Source organism: Carcharhinus amblyrhynchos, chromosome 21, assembly GCF_965287045.1.
Source record: "Carcharhinus amblyrhynchos chromosome 21, sCarAmb.v2.hapA, whole genome shotgun sequence".
NCBI lineage: Eukaryota > Metazoa > Chordata > Chondrichthyes > Carcharhiniformes > Carcharhinidae > Carcharhinus > Carcharhinus amblyrhynchos.
In genome coordinates, this window is record NC_137344.1 from 26606073 (window position 1) to 26620569 (window position 14497).

The 14497-nt window shown below is 42.7% G+C and overlaps 1 protein-coding gene across 2 annotated transcripts in view; it reads right to left on the reverse strand.

Moving 5' to 3' along the window:
- Positions 1-14497, reverse strand: part of rbfox3a (RNA binding fox-1 homolog 3a) — a 1494706-nt gene that overhangs the window by 1394047 nt on the left and 86162 nt on the right. The window contains exon 1 of one of the 2 annotated variants that reach the window (XM_080208867.1): positions 9316-9424. The exons of the other annotated variant lie outside the window; for it this stretch is intronic. The gene's annotated coding sequence lies outside the window, so the exon portion shown is untranslated. Of the gene's footprint in view, positions 1-9315; positions 9425-14497 lie in introns of those variants that run through there. 2 annotated transcript variants of the gene reach the window in all.

Consider the following 14497-nt stretch of genomic DNA (forward strand, 5'->3'; position numbering starts at 1 on the left):
AGGGATCAGGCTAGGGTGGGATTGTTGTTGATGCAGGTTTGATGGGCCGAATGCCCTTCTTCTGCACGGAAGGGATTTTATGATTCTATAATTTCAGCTGTGCCAAAAGCTCCTTTTACTTCAATTGCTGCAGCCTCTTTACTTTCCCAGGTAGCACTTACCTGACTTGAGGGTCTTGTGACGGTACAGAATTGTCCGTAGCTGGATGACATCTCCTCACAATGTTCCCAGGTATGGATTGTTGGACAGATTTCCAAATCCCTCTATATACTTGCCTTGCAGAAGTTCTCCGTGAGGTGAAGCTATCCATTGCAGCACCTTGGAGTTTGGGCACAAACATCAGCTGACTAACAGGACTGCATGACAGATGTTCCTGTTATGGCCACATTGGTTAGATCTCCATTGCAGATGTCACTGGCTTTGCTGCATGCTTATTGTGAGATAACAGTGCAGATGACCATTGTCCCATTACATCACAAATGTTGAAGATGGCAGGATGTAACTGTATGGCTAGTACTCTGTATCGCTTTCAAAATTATTTTCATTTGCTGGCTGGGCCAGCATTTATTGCCTATTCCTAATTGCCCATTATTCCTAATTGCATTTAAGGATCAACCACAATAAGTCATATGAAGGCCAGACCAGTTATGGACGTTTTCCTCCCCTAAAGGACATTAGATGGGTTTTTAAGACACTTGACAATGGTTTCATAGTCATCATTAGACTTCTAATTCCATATTTTTACTCAATTCATATTTCACCAGCTGCCATAGTAGGATTTGAACCCAGGTCCCCACAGCAATTTCCTGGATCTCTGATTATTAGTCCAGTGACAATACCACAAAGCTGCCACCACCACTAAAGCTCAGACTAGCTTTCTATAATTTAAAGCACAATACATCATTATTGGCTTAAAGCACAATATGCCAATTGATTCTGCAAAAATCACAGCAGGCGTGATTTGAATGGCATCTCGTAGTTTGGGTGGAATTTAATGGAGTATCACTTGCCATATGGGACCAGAAACAGCCCTTCCTCAGGATCGAGCAGCCTGGAGGTACAAATCTTATCCTCTGACCTATCAGAAGACAATGGCTCCAGGGGAGTTGTGGGTATTGTACCCATGAGAGAACCAGGATCAGCAAGGGACCAGACTATAGGCCTATAGGTGAGTCTTGGGCAGAATGGTAGTCACAGGAAAGAAGTTTCAGGTGGGGAGGCAAGGGTTCAAAGTCAATGACAGAGCAGTGGTTCTCAGCGCACAACACCCCCTCCCCCTGCCCCCAATCCCCACAACCACCATGCCAATGTCAAGATCCAGCAGTGTGCCATAAGGGATGCCCACACCCTGCAGCTCCTCCAACTCCTGGAAGTGCACATACAAACCTGACAGGAGTGGTAGCCTCTGCTGGAACCCTACACTAATGGTGGTGGATGTTACCCACGCAATGTGATTGGTGGAATCTTGAGTCACTGGGTCTAGGCATATCCCAAATTCAGAGGGGAATAGTTGATCACAATTGGGGGAGGGGGTGTTATTGCTGTGGGGCACCCATTTCCGGTGAGCTCCCCTCCATGGGTCATAGAGTGGCTACTTAGGAAAGACTCCACACCTCCAGGGCCTGGAGGGAGGCAGCCAGGTTCACCATTCAGCCAGAGAGGACCACTTGCCATTGGTGAAGTGCTGGTGATGATAGAAAAAAGCTCTTAATTGACAACTTAAAATGGGAAGACAAGATTCCATCTTCCCTACTGCTGGTGAAATGCCATGGGAGTGGGAAAGTAATGGGCACCTCACCTTTCTTCATTCTGTTAGAGGCCCTCCCGAAGAATTGGTAAAATCCAGCTCTGGCAGACCAATCCAGATCCAAGCCACTCACTGCATAAATCAGTTTTTCCTCATGTCACGGTTGCTTCATTTGCCAACCAATTAAATCAGTGTCTTCTAGTTCTCAACTATTTTACCAAAGTGAACAACTTCTTTCCTTTGACATTCTCTCGTGATTTTAAACACTTCTATCAAATCACCCCTCAACCTCCAAGGAGAACAGCACCAGCTTCTCAAATATTTCCACATAACGCATCTCTTACGACTAGAATCAGTCTCATAAATCTATTCTGCATGCTGTGAGGGGAGGCAGTGGCACAGTAGTAATGTCACTGGACTAGTAATGCAAAAGGCCTCAGTTAATACTCTGGAGACACAAGATCGAATTCCATGCTAGCAGCTGGTGGTGAAAAACCCACTGCTAATGTCCTTTACCTTCCTTACCTGATACGGTCTACATGTGACTCCAGACAGCAATGTACTTTGCACTTCAATGCCCTCTGAAATGGTAGAGTAAGCCTCTCCATTGTATTAAACAAATACAAAACCTACAAAAAGGAACAAGATCACCAGAACACATAGTATAGACCTAGATGCCAGAAACAGCATTGGCAGATTCAGCACTGTTGAACCTGCAAAGTCCTCCTTACTAATATCTGACGGCATATGCCAGACTTGAGAGCTGCCCCACAGATTGATCAAACGACAGTCTGACGTAGTCAGATTCACGGATTCATACCTTACAATGTCCCACACGCTACTATCACCATCCTTGGGTTTGTCCTGTCCCACCAGCAGGACATACCCACCAGCAGTGGTGGCACAGTGGTATACAGTTGGAAGGGAGCTTCCCTGGGAGTCCCCAACATTGGATCCAGATTTCATGAAATCTCATGGTATCAGATCAAATATTGGGAAGGAAACCTCCTGCTGAACATACCATCTCAACTGATAAATCTGTACTCCTCCACATCGAACATCACTTGGAGAAAGCTCTGTAGGGGCAAGGGCACAGAATGTCCATCTTCAAGAATGGATAGGTAGTACCACAACTGATCAAGCTAAATGACATAGCTGCTCAACGGGGTCTGTGGCTTGTGGAGATAATGTCCCATCTTTACATTGGACATGCCCTCCATTGTTTTGTGCGACATTTTCAGTGCGCTAAATTAGATAAGTTTTGAACAGATATAGCAAAAAGGAAATGGGTATCCATGAGACACTGCGGGCCATCAGCAGCAGCAGAATTGTATTCAACCACAAATTGTAAACTCATGGCCTAGCATATCCCACATTACCATCAAGTCAGGGGATCAATCCTGGTCTAATGAAGAGTGCAAAAGGACATGCCAGAAGCAGCACTGAGTGAGGTGGCTCACTGGAGAAGCCACAACACAAGACTGTTTGTCTAACAAACCGTACAAGCGGCAGATGACAAAGATCCCACAACCAAAGGGTCAAGTCTTAGCTCTGCAGTCCTGCCATATCCAGTCATGAATGGTGGTGGACAATTCAACAAGTAACTGGAGGAAAAATCTCCATTAATATTCCCATCTTCAATGACGATGGTGCTCAGCACATCAATTCAAAGGAGAAGGCTGAAACATTTGCAATAATCTGCAGCCAGAAGTGCTGAGTGGATAATCCATCCCAGCTTCCTCTGAAGGTCCACAGTATCACAGACACCAGTCTTCAGCCAATTTAATTGACTCTGCATGATATCAAGAAACAGCTGGAGGTACTGGATACAATGGGCCCTAATAATATTCCAGCAATAGTACTGAACATTTGTGCTCTAGAACTAGCCCCAAGTTTTTCCAATACAGCTACAACATTTGAGTCTACCCAGCAATGTGAAAAATTGCTCAGATTGTTCACAAAAAGCAGGACAAATCCAATCCAACCAATCATCTATTCCTGATCATCAGCAAAGTGATGGAACAGGTCATTTGCAGCCTTTCAAGCAGCACTTGCTCAGTAATATACTCTGTTCACTGATGCTCATTTTGAGTTTCACAAGGGTAACTAGGCATCTGGACAAAAAAACTTAACTCTAGTGATGAGGTGAAAGTGTTTGCCCTTGACATCAAGGCAGTATTTGACTAAATGTGGAGCAAAAGAGCCCTCAGAACACTGTTGTCAGTGGGAGTGCACACTGATTGGAGCCATACCTAGCACAAAGAACCACAAAACCATAGAAAATTGCAGCTCAAACAGGCCCTTAGGCCCTTCTTGTCTGTGCCAAACCATTTTTTTGCCTAGTCCCACTGACCTGCACTTGGACTGTATCCCTCCACACCCCTCTCATCCATGTACCTGTCCTAGGGAAAAAAAAATCTGGAATTAAGAACCGACTGATGATCATGACACCATTGTTGATTGTCGGAAAAACCAATCTGGTTCACTAATATCTTTTAGGGAATGAAATCTGCCGTCCTTACCTGGTCTGGCCTATATGTGACTTCAGAGCCACAGCTATGTCGTTGACTCTCAACTGCCCTCTGAACAAGGGCAATTAGGGATGGACAATAAATGCTGGCCAGTCAGAAACATCCATGTCCCATAAATGAATAACAAAAAAAGGTAAAGCCTGATGTTCACATCTCTTTCTAACCACTTTATCACCCCAACCAGCCACCTTCAACAATTTGTACCTTATATCATGGCACAAATGCACCTGCCTTCTCTAAAACTGTGCCCATTATTTTGCTTCTCCATGTTGTATCACTTCACACTTCTCTTTGTTAAATTTCATCCACCCATTCCAACAGGCTATTTATATACTCTTGATGCCTATCGCTGTCCTTTTCACAGTTCCCCATACTTTCAAGATTTGCAGATGACACAGAACTTGGAATTGTGCCTTGTCCACCCACATCTAGGTCACTCATATCCATCAAGAAAAATAATGGTCCTTATACCAGGCCCTGGAGAACCCTACGATATATTTTCCTTCAATCCACAAAGGATTCCTTCAATCCAGAGGAGCTGCAAAATTGAGTGAATTTTATCAAGTTTTTGATTGACTTTAAAGGAGATTGCAAAAGTTAATGGGGGTCCCTCAACTTTGCTGAATGTTTCAGTACAAGAGTTGCAGATCCTGCGAAGTTTATGCACATGAAGTGGAATGTACTGATACAACACAAACAGCATTTTTTTTCAAATACAGAACCAGTACTCTATTGATAAACAGAAAATCTGCTTCTACAACAAAATAATCATTTAGGTAATTGCACCTTAATTCCCAATAACAGAAAGATGTTGTTGAATGCAACTTGAAAAGTAAGAGGGGAACAGCATCAACATTCAACTAACCAGAGGAAATGGATCAAAAGCAGAAAAATGCTGAAAGATCTCAGTAGGTCTGACAGCATCTGTGGAGAGAGAGTAGAGGTAATGTTTTGAGTCTAGATGACCCTTCTTTGGAGATGATGAAGGGTCATCTAGATTTGAAACATTGGCTCTGCTCTCTCCACAGATGCTGTCAGACCTGCTGAGATTTTCTGGTATTTTTTGTTTTTTTGTTTCAGATTCCAGCATCCGTAATATTTTGTTTATCTTCGAGGAAACGGCTCATTGTGAGAATTTACTTTAAGAGCAAACTACTTTTTCGTTGTCTTTCCCACTTATGGACTGCTTCCTTGTTACATCTATCAACTAAGAAACAGTTTGTCATTTCAGCATTTCTGCACATTACATTATTTGACACTATCATGACTGTAGAGATAATGATAACTTCTCATTTTGCTGGAGCCCATGGCTGATCTGGATCTTCACTCAATGCTAAGCTCGTATGTGCTCCCAATTATATATAAAAGATTTGAAAGGCGCAATCAGCTTTTGGTCTGTATAGTTTTCCGAGACATGCTTCCTTTAATTTTTTTTTCCCAATTCATTACTTGAATAACCTCCAACAAAGTGACACAGAATCATTGAAGATATTAGAATTTTTTCCCCATTAAATCTGAATTGGCTTTAATGGATTACTCAGGATAAATTTGGATTTAATGGAGAACTAAATAGATGATTTGCTTTGGGTCCCTTGTGTCTTCTCAGACATTACTCCGATTAGGAAAGAGTATTTCTTACCAATAATATATGAAGGTACTTAATGTTTCTGTAATTACAGCTTGTCATGTTGTCCATTTTAAAAAATTGCTAAGTGAGAACACCTTTTCCAAAGGGGAACTAAGGCATTTTGTTTATTTTTTCCAGCTTTTGCCATCATCTTCTTTGATATCTGCACAAGAACCCCATATAGCAACCAGTGTTCTCTGCAGAAGGCATAAGTCATAAGGAGAGGCTGCATAGACTGGAACTTTTTTCCCTGGAGCATGGGAGGATGAGCAGTGACCTTCATAGAGATTTATAAAATTATGAAGGGCAAAAATAAGGTGAATTGGCCAAGGCCTTTTCCCCATGGTTGGGGAGTCAAAAACCAGAGGGCATAGGTTTAAGGGAAGAGGGGAAAGATTGAAAAGAGACCAGAGGGGCAATCTTTTCACACAAAGGGTGGTGCATGTATGGAATGAGCTGCCAGAGGAGGTGCTATGGGTGAGTACAATTAAACATTTAAAATACGTTTGGACAAGTATGTGGATAGGAAAGGTTTAGAGGGATATGGGTCAAACGCAGGCAAATGGGGCTAGGTCAGTTTAGGCAACCTGGTTGGCATGGACAAGTTGGGCCAAAAGGCCTATTTCCATGCTGTAGATCTCTATGAAGTTTAAAATGTATATTTATTCATCACAAGTAAGGCTCACATTAACGCTACAATGAAGTTACTGTGAATTTTACCTAGATATGATTTTCCCTTCCAACTTACCCTGCCCCCAGACTACATGAAACCTAGCCTCCACATAGTCACTCCGGTTCAGAAATGAGCGAACTAGGGCACAAACGTATATTTCTCACCACACCAGTGTGACACTCAGTTTTGGTGCAACACTCAGTGACCTCGCAGTAGCTGAAATCCCAGTGTTGAAGACACATCGATATTTGGTGATCTCATCTCAGGGACCAAGAATGTGGAAGCAAATTAAATCCGTGTTCTGTGTGACAGTGCATAGATAAAAGTGAGGGTTATTTTTGATAAATCACAGAATCTAACATCTCCAACTGCAGACTGGTATTGCAGCTACTGGGTTTAATGTGTTTAAATCCCTTACAATATTCCTATTGTTAAGGTTAAAATTCCGTGTTTTATTTTCCTTGCCTTCAATTGCTTAAATAAAGGGGATTACTGGTAAAATCCATTCAGCAGTTACATCTACAAATAGTGCCATTATAAACAAGTTTGGAAGGAAACTCGTGGATGGCTCAGCTTATGTACATTAGCTCTCGAAAGGATTTTCTCCTACGAAAAGTATTGATATCTCTTTCTATTTTATCTGCGGTTTCAAGAACTAAGTTCTAGCTTTTATTGTTACCGAAACTCAAAGCTTGACAAAGAAATGCTGTAGAATACTCAGTAGATGCTTCAGAGTAAATTCTACAATTAAGATCCCATTATGTCATTTCAAATAAGAGACAAGACTAATCGTGTTGTTATTTTTATTGTTTTACACAAATCAGATTCAATATGACACCCAATGGCTGTCTTAATGAATACTGTGCAGCAATTCACTGTCGCGCTTAATTCTCCATCACTGAAGAATGAAGACAGACAAGTATATTATGTTGATTAGTTTCCATTTTGACCATGACACGCATTTGCAAATGCATTGTAACCTTCCGAAGATAGCTGCGATCATGCGAGCTTTTCAAACCATTTTTTTTTCAGTAAAGCCACTTAACCAATCCTATCAAATAAGGCAGTGCGCTGGGGCAACAATCACAAGCATTGCTGCCATAGCTAGAGGTCAGGGAGGATTCAATTATAAAGACAATAACAGAAAGTTTAATTCATCAGCCATCATCAACAACCAAGTCATGAAGGATGTGCAATGATGATTAAATTTTGTTGAAAGTGAAGTACGGCAAACCTGCTGGGAGTGGAAGCATCATGTCCAAAGTTCAACAATATGTTGAAGGAAGGCTAAAACTCCTTTCAGACTTTACTCAAGCTATCTGAGACAATCCCTCACCGACAAAACAAGATCTTACGGCATTAATCGTTCAAATAAACAAGGACACCTTGAAAGTCAAGAACTGAAAATCCATCCACTATCCAATAAAAACTAGAAAATATTGGCCTCAATCTTTGCTAACAGATTGAAAATTAGATTTAACAAAATTATAAACAAATCACAATCTGGCTTCATGAAAGACAGACACATTGGTAATAAGATAATGTTAGCTTTATACTGTACTGGTTATGTGAATTTAATTATAGAACAGAATGTTTTTCAAGTTTTAACAGACCCGAGCATGAATTCTAAGATCCTTGAAACAACGTTCAAACAATTACTTCACAAAAACCGCAAAACTCCTATAGAAAGAAAAGATTGAATTTGACGGCTGATGCAAACTTTCTCCCAAAATCGTGAACTCACACCCAACAGCAACCAAGACCTGCAACAATACTTTTCCCTAGCACCAACAGGCTTCGATGATCTTTAGCAGCATGGTGGCACACTGCTGCCTCACAGCACCAAGGACCTGGGTTCGATTCCAGCCTTGGGTGACGGTGCGTGGAGTTTGCATGCTCTCCCCATGTATGCGTATGTTTCCTCTGGGTGCTCCGGTTTCCTCCCACAGTCCAAAGATGTGCACATTAGGGGGATTGGTCATGCTAAATTGCCCCTTAGTATCCAAAGATGTGTAGGTTAGATGGATGAACCATGGTAAATGTGTGAGGTTTAAGTGAATAGGGCAGGGAGAGGGCCTGAGTAAGATACTGGCAGAGAGTTGGTGCAGATTCGATGGGCTGCATGCCCTCTTCTGCACTTTAGGCACTCCATGATTTTATGACATATGTAACTCTTGAATATCACTAGCAATCAGTTCGCATTTCTCCTGCAATTATCAAACCTATCTCAATATTCCTTTCCACCAAAACCAAACCTCCTTTCTCGAACTGCATGCAAATGTGTTCTTTAAAAAGCAACATTCAGGGCTGTAATGTTTCACGCAATCTGAAACAGGAACTTATTTCTTAAAAAGAAGCAGTTCAGATTAATACCATGGCTACTGTGGAAAGAGCTATTTTCCTTAATGTTGAGATCATATTTCATTGTGGTTCTACCATATTGTCATCCAATTTATAATGAACACTTTGACCTAAGCTCCACTGATAATGGTGAAACAGATTTTTCTCATGCCAAAATGTTACAGTGCAGGCCCAGCACTCCGTTACCTCTGAAAAATAACGTTTAAAATACGGCATAGGTCTTCAACAGAAGCCCAAAACTGTCAAGAGCACTCTATGTTGCTAAGTTGTTTGTTCAAACAGTACATTTTGTAGCCTTAGGAAAAAGACACAGCCGATCCATTATACTGCAATACAGGTGTTTTAACCCTGTGAAACAACATACCCTCTGACTTACCACTAACAATGCCCCGGGAGATCCACTTCTTTCTGCAGAAAAGGTCTTGCTTCCAGTGTGCATCTATCACACTCCAGACATCGCACTTTGGAACAGATGCAAAATGATCTTAAAAGCAGAAGGCAAGACAAACACTTCACCCTGTGTTCCTATGACCTGCAGCCTGCACTTACAAGCAATTTACTGACCGGCAAATCATCCACTAACTGGATTCCCTCAGCACTAGGTTAGCAGTTAAACATTAGACCTATTCTCTGATCCCTGACCAACCCTAGGTAAGCTTTGTCTGCATGCATGAAAGTTTGAGAGAGTCCTTCACACTCTAGAAATTCCATGTACATAAAATATCAACAAGTCCCTATTGAAAATTATTTTTCAAAGAGTGCACAAGTGAAAGGAACCGCAACATTTCTCATTGTTTTAACTGATCCTTGTGGAATTTGCTATTATTGTTAAGGTATGCAGACAGCAGGGGGTCATCCCCACTGATCATCATTTCTGCAGAGCTTCCCTGCTGCTGATCACCCCCATCTGCAGAGTTCCCACCACCAATTATCACCACTGCAGATCTCCGCGATTAACCTTCATGTGCAGATTGCCCATCTGCAGAATTTCCCCCTTGCCAATTAATCCTCCTTCTGCAGCACCCCCCACCCCCCCCCCAACTGATCAGCAATCCCCATTACTTCCCCATGTCATTGCCTCACCTCACCCAGTCCCCAACCCCTTGGCATCTTCCCTGGGGGAGTGATGGTGCCCAGTGGGCATTGCCAGGGTGCCTGGTGGGCAGTGCCAGGGTGCCCAGTGCTTTAATGGCCTCTGATCCCTCCCGGTGTGGCCATCTGCTGCTCGACCGGCCAGGAGGCAAGTCCAAGTGATCCCGGATTATGGCGTCTAGGATTCACTCATGACCTTAGTTAATCATGTCATTAATTTTTAAATCTGCTTCATGCCTTTTCTGGGAGCAAAACCAATTTTACCGCCAAAACATGGCTGGTAGGATTGGGTGAGGTGAAAAATCGGGTGCAAACCAGATTTTTAGCCGGTCACGCAATCTTACTGGGTCACTCCATGGGCCTACTGGCCTTATCTGCTGTGGTGCCCTTAAAGTGATGATCAACACAAGGATCATAACAAAAGCATTCCTTGGTGAAACCCAACTAATAAATGACTGCTTACAAAAGTAACGTAGGTGAGTTGTGAACACAGGAGCAGATTGCAAGGTTTAAATAAAGTGATGGAGAAAGAAAAGTATCTTATATCTCCCTCCTCCACCAGACAGATTGTGGGGAAAATGCCAGTTGGTACTAATATTTTGGATTTCATTTGAAGAGTGTAATCAACTTCCAATCAGGTTGAATGCCAAACTGTTCAGTTAAATGGTAGCCAGCCAAAGTTGGACTCCATGATGTGATATTCAAGCAGTTGTATTCCAACTGGGTGATCAATTATGGTGAGCTTTCATATGCTAGCACTTTGAACATTTTCAGAGTGAAGTGACTATTTAATACTTCCCTTATGTTTTGGAGAGACCAAGAAAGCTGGAGGAGTGTACTGGACTCAAAGAACCCTTTGCCTGTCTTTAGTTTTGTGTCAGACAAAAACAAGCAGTCTTTATTTACAATTGCACTTTGAGTTATTTGACTATATATTATGTAGTATTTGAAATGGCAGCCATCCAATCAAAATCCCACAAAATTGCTTTGACACAAATTAAATCAGAAGTAGATTTAACCAGTTTTATGACAGCAATTATCAAATTAACAATCAGAAATATTGGTATTGTGACAGCAAACAGAAATGTTACATTAGAGTAGCCTTAAGAGAAACCCTTGTTCCCTCTCCCTTTGTTTTTCCTCTTTGCCTTCTCCTTCCCTCCCTCTGTTCTCCCTAACTCTGCCTCCCCCCGCACCTCCTCCCCTCAACATCCCTCGATCTGTTCTCCCTCTGTTCCTTTAAGCTCCCTCTCTCTATTTTCCCTCTGGTATTAATATCACCGCCAACTCAGGGTGTCTTTGACAAAAGAGAATTGAAAATCATGCTGTTGCCAAGAAGTGAACATTCATTGACTATTTACATGATTTTACAAAGACAAAATTTAGCAGGATTCCATTAGAACCTTCTTCCCGCAGTGCGATCTGGCATCAGCTGACATTGCTGATGTTCCATTCATGTTAATTGCATAATACCTGCTAACCCTTTGTACTATACCTCTTTCATTCCAGTCACATTAACTAGTTACACATTCTACTCCCTCACTCGCCCACACACAGTCTCTTGCACCAGTGGCATCAATCTCCGACTGTGTTTTGGGCTCTCTTTAAGGATGTGTAGGATGCACACACGCTATAATCTACCTCTTGGTAGGTACTGACATCTGCAGAGTGGGATTTCTGCTTCTGGACTGCAGTATAAAGGCAATGAACATAAGTTTTCATTTTCTTCTCTTTTTTTCTTTCTCTTCTTGGTACGCTGGTGAAAGATTAACTTTTTGGCTATTCTTGCTTGAATTAAGCTTATTCAGGTCCTATGAAGATTTCTGCAGCTGTAGAGGGTTTACTAACTTTCACTTTTGTGATGAGCAAAGGCACGTGATGCCTCATTCATAAATGGATCAGATGGACCAAGAGAAGATGAACCAACGGATCAGGTCTAAGCTCTGCAGTCCTTCCACATCCAGTCGAGAATGGTGGTGGACATTTAAACACACTGGAGGAGGAAGCTCCACAAATATCCCCATTCTCAATGATGCAGGAGCCCAGCATACCTGTGCAAAAGATAAGGTTGAAATGATCGCAGCAATCTTTAGTCAGCAGTGCCGAGTGGATGATCAATTTCGGCTCCCTCCAGTGATCCCCAGCATCTCAGATGCCAGTCTCCAGGTAATTCGATTCACTCCACGTGATATCAAGAAATGGTTGGAGGCATTGGATATTGCAAAGGCAATGGGCCCTGATAACATTCCGGCAATAATACTGAAGACTTGTGCTCCAGATCTTGCCGCTCTCCTGCGCAAACTCTTCCAGTACAGTTACGACACTGGCATCTACCCAACAATGCGGAAAATTACCCAGGTATGTCCAGTACACAAAAAGCAGGATAAATCCAACCTGGCCATTTATCGCCCAATCAGTCTACTCTCAATCATCAGTAAAGTGATAGAAAGGGTCATCAACAGTTATCAAGCAGCACCTGCTCAGCAATAACCTGCTCAGTGACACCCAGTTTGGGTTTCACCAGAGTCACTCAACTCCTGACCTCATTACAGCCTTGGTTCAAACAAAAGAGCTGATTTCCAGAGGTGAGGTGAGAGTGATAGCCCTCAACATCAAGGCCGCATTCGACCAAGGAGCCCTAGCGAAACTGGGAATCAATGGGAATCAGGGAGCAAACTCTCCGCTGTTTGGAGTCATACTTGGCACCTAGGGAGCTAGTTGTGGTTGTAGACGGTCAGTCATCTCAGATCCAGGACATCTTTGCAGGGGTCCCTAAGGGTAGTGTCCTAGGCCCAAAAATCTTCAGCTGCTTCATCAATGACTTCCCTCTGTCATAAGGTCAGAAGTCAGAGTGTTCGTCGATGATTGCATAATGTTCAGCACCATTCCCAATTCCTTAGATACTGAAGCAGCCCATGTTCAAATGCAACAAGATCTGGACAATATCAGGTTTGGGCTGACAAGCGGCAAGTAACATTCACACCACACAAATGCCAGGCAATGACCATCACCAATAAGAGACACTCTAACCACTGCCCCTTGACATTCAATGGTGTAACCATCACTGAACCCCCACTGTCAACACCCTTGGGGTTACCATTGACCAGAAACTCAACTGGAATCCACAGTGGCTACAACAGCAGGTCAGAGGCTAGGAATACTGCGGTGAGTGACTCGCCCCGTGACTCCTCACAGCCCCTCCACCGTCTACAAGGCACAAGTCAGGAGTGTGACTGAATACTCCCCACTTGCCTGGGTGCAGCTCCAACAACACTCAAGAAGCTTGACATCATCCAGGACAAAGCAACCCACTTGACTGGCACATCTACTAACATTCAATCTCTCTACCAATGATGCTTAGTAACAGCAGTGTGTACTATCTACAAGATGCATGGCAGCAACTCACCAAAGATCCTAAGACAGCACCTTTCAAACCTATGATCACTTCCATCTAGAAGGACAAGGGCAGCAGATAAATGAGAACACCACCACCTGTAAGTTCCCCTCCAAGCCACTCACCATCCTGACTTGGAAATATATTGCTATTCCTTCACAGTCGCTGGGCTAAAACCCTTGAATTCCCTCCCTAATGGCTTTGTGGGTGAACCCACAGAATATCAACTGCAGCGATTCAAGAAGTAGAGATGCCGGTGTTGGACTGGGGTAAACACAGTAAGAAGTCTCACAGCAAGAACCTGGTGTTATGAGACTTCTTACTGCGATTCAAGAAGGCAGCTCACCACCACCTTCTCAAGGGCAATTAGGGATGGGCAATAAATGCTGGCCAGCCAGCAACGCCCATGTCCCACAGATGAATTTAAAAAAATTTTTAAAAATTAATCAGAAAAAAAAATTATCGTTGCCCTGCTAATTCTGCAGGAATTCCCTTTACTGTAGGAGGGGCTTCAGCGTGCGCACTCTCTTCAGTGTGAGTTTAATCTTCAATAGATCTAAATATCTCTGGAACTTCATCAGAATGGATGTTCTCACCATCAACAGCAGTGCTGAAGCAGATAAATTATACTTTTTTAAATGCCGATGGGCATTAGTAAAGTCTGGAGGAAAAACCTCTGTTGTCTCTTTGACCTCCAGATTTAACTTTAGATTTGACATTAGCAGGGATTTGTCCCATGTGAGTTATAGTGGCAACCTCTTGGTTTCCATTCTTCGCTATATAAAAGACTCGCAGCATCAGGATGATGTTGCATGTCACTGGTGCCTTCAGCAGAATGTACAGCTAAATTTGCATCTTCAGCACTTTCTTCAATAAGATGCTAAATCCTCTCAGCAGAAGAATCTGGACTATCTTCGTCATCATTCCCGCTGTTCAGGATTTCCTCTTGTGACAACTCATCAGTATCAGTGGCATCTGCTGTTTCTCTGCTCAATAAGGAACAATGTTGATTAGGAATGACAGATGGTGTGCTGGTGAGCTCCATACCATGATAGCGAAACGTAGCAGTCAT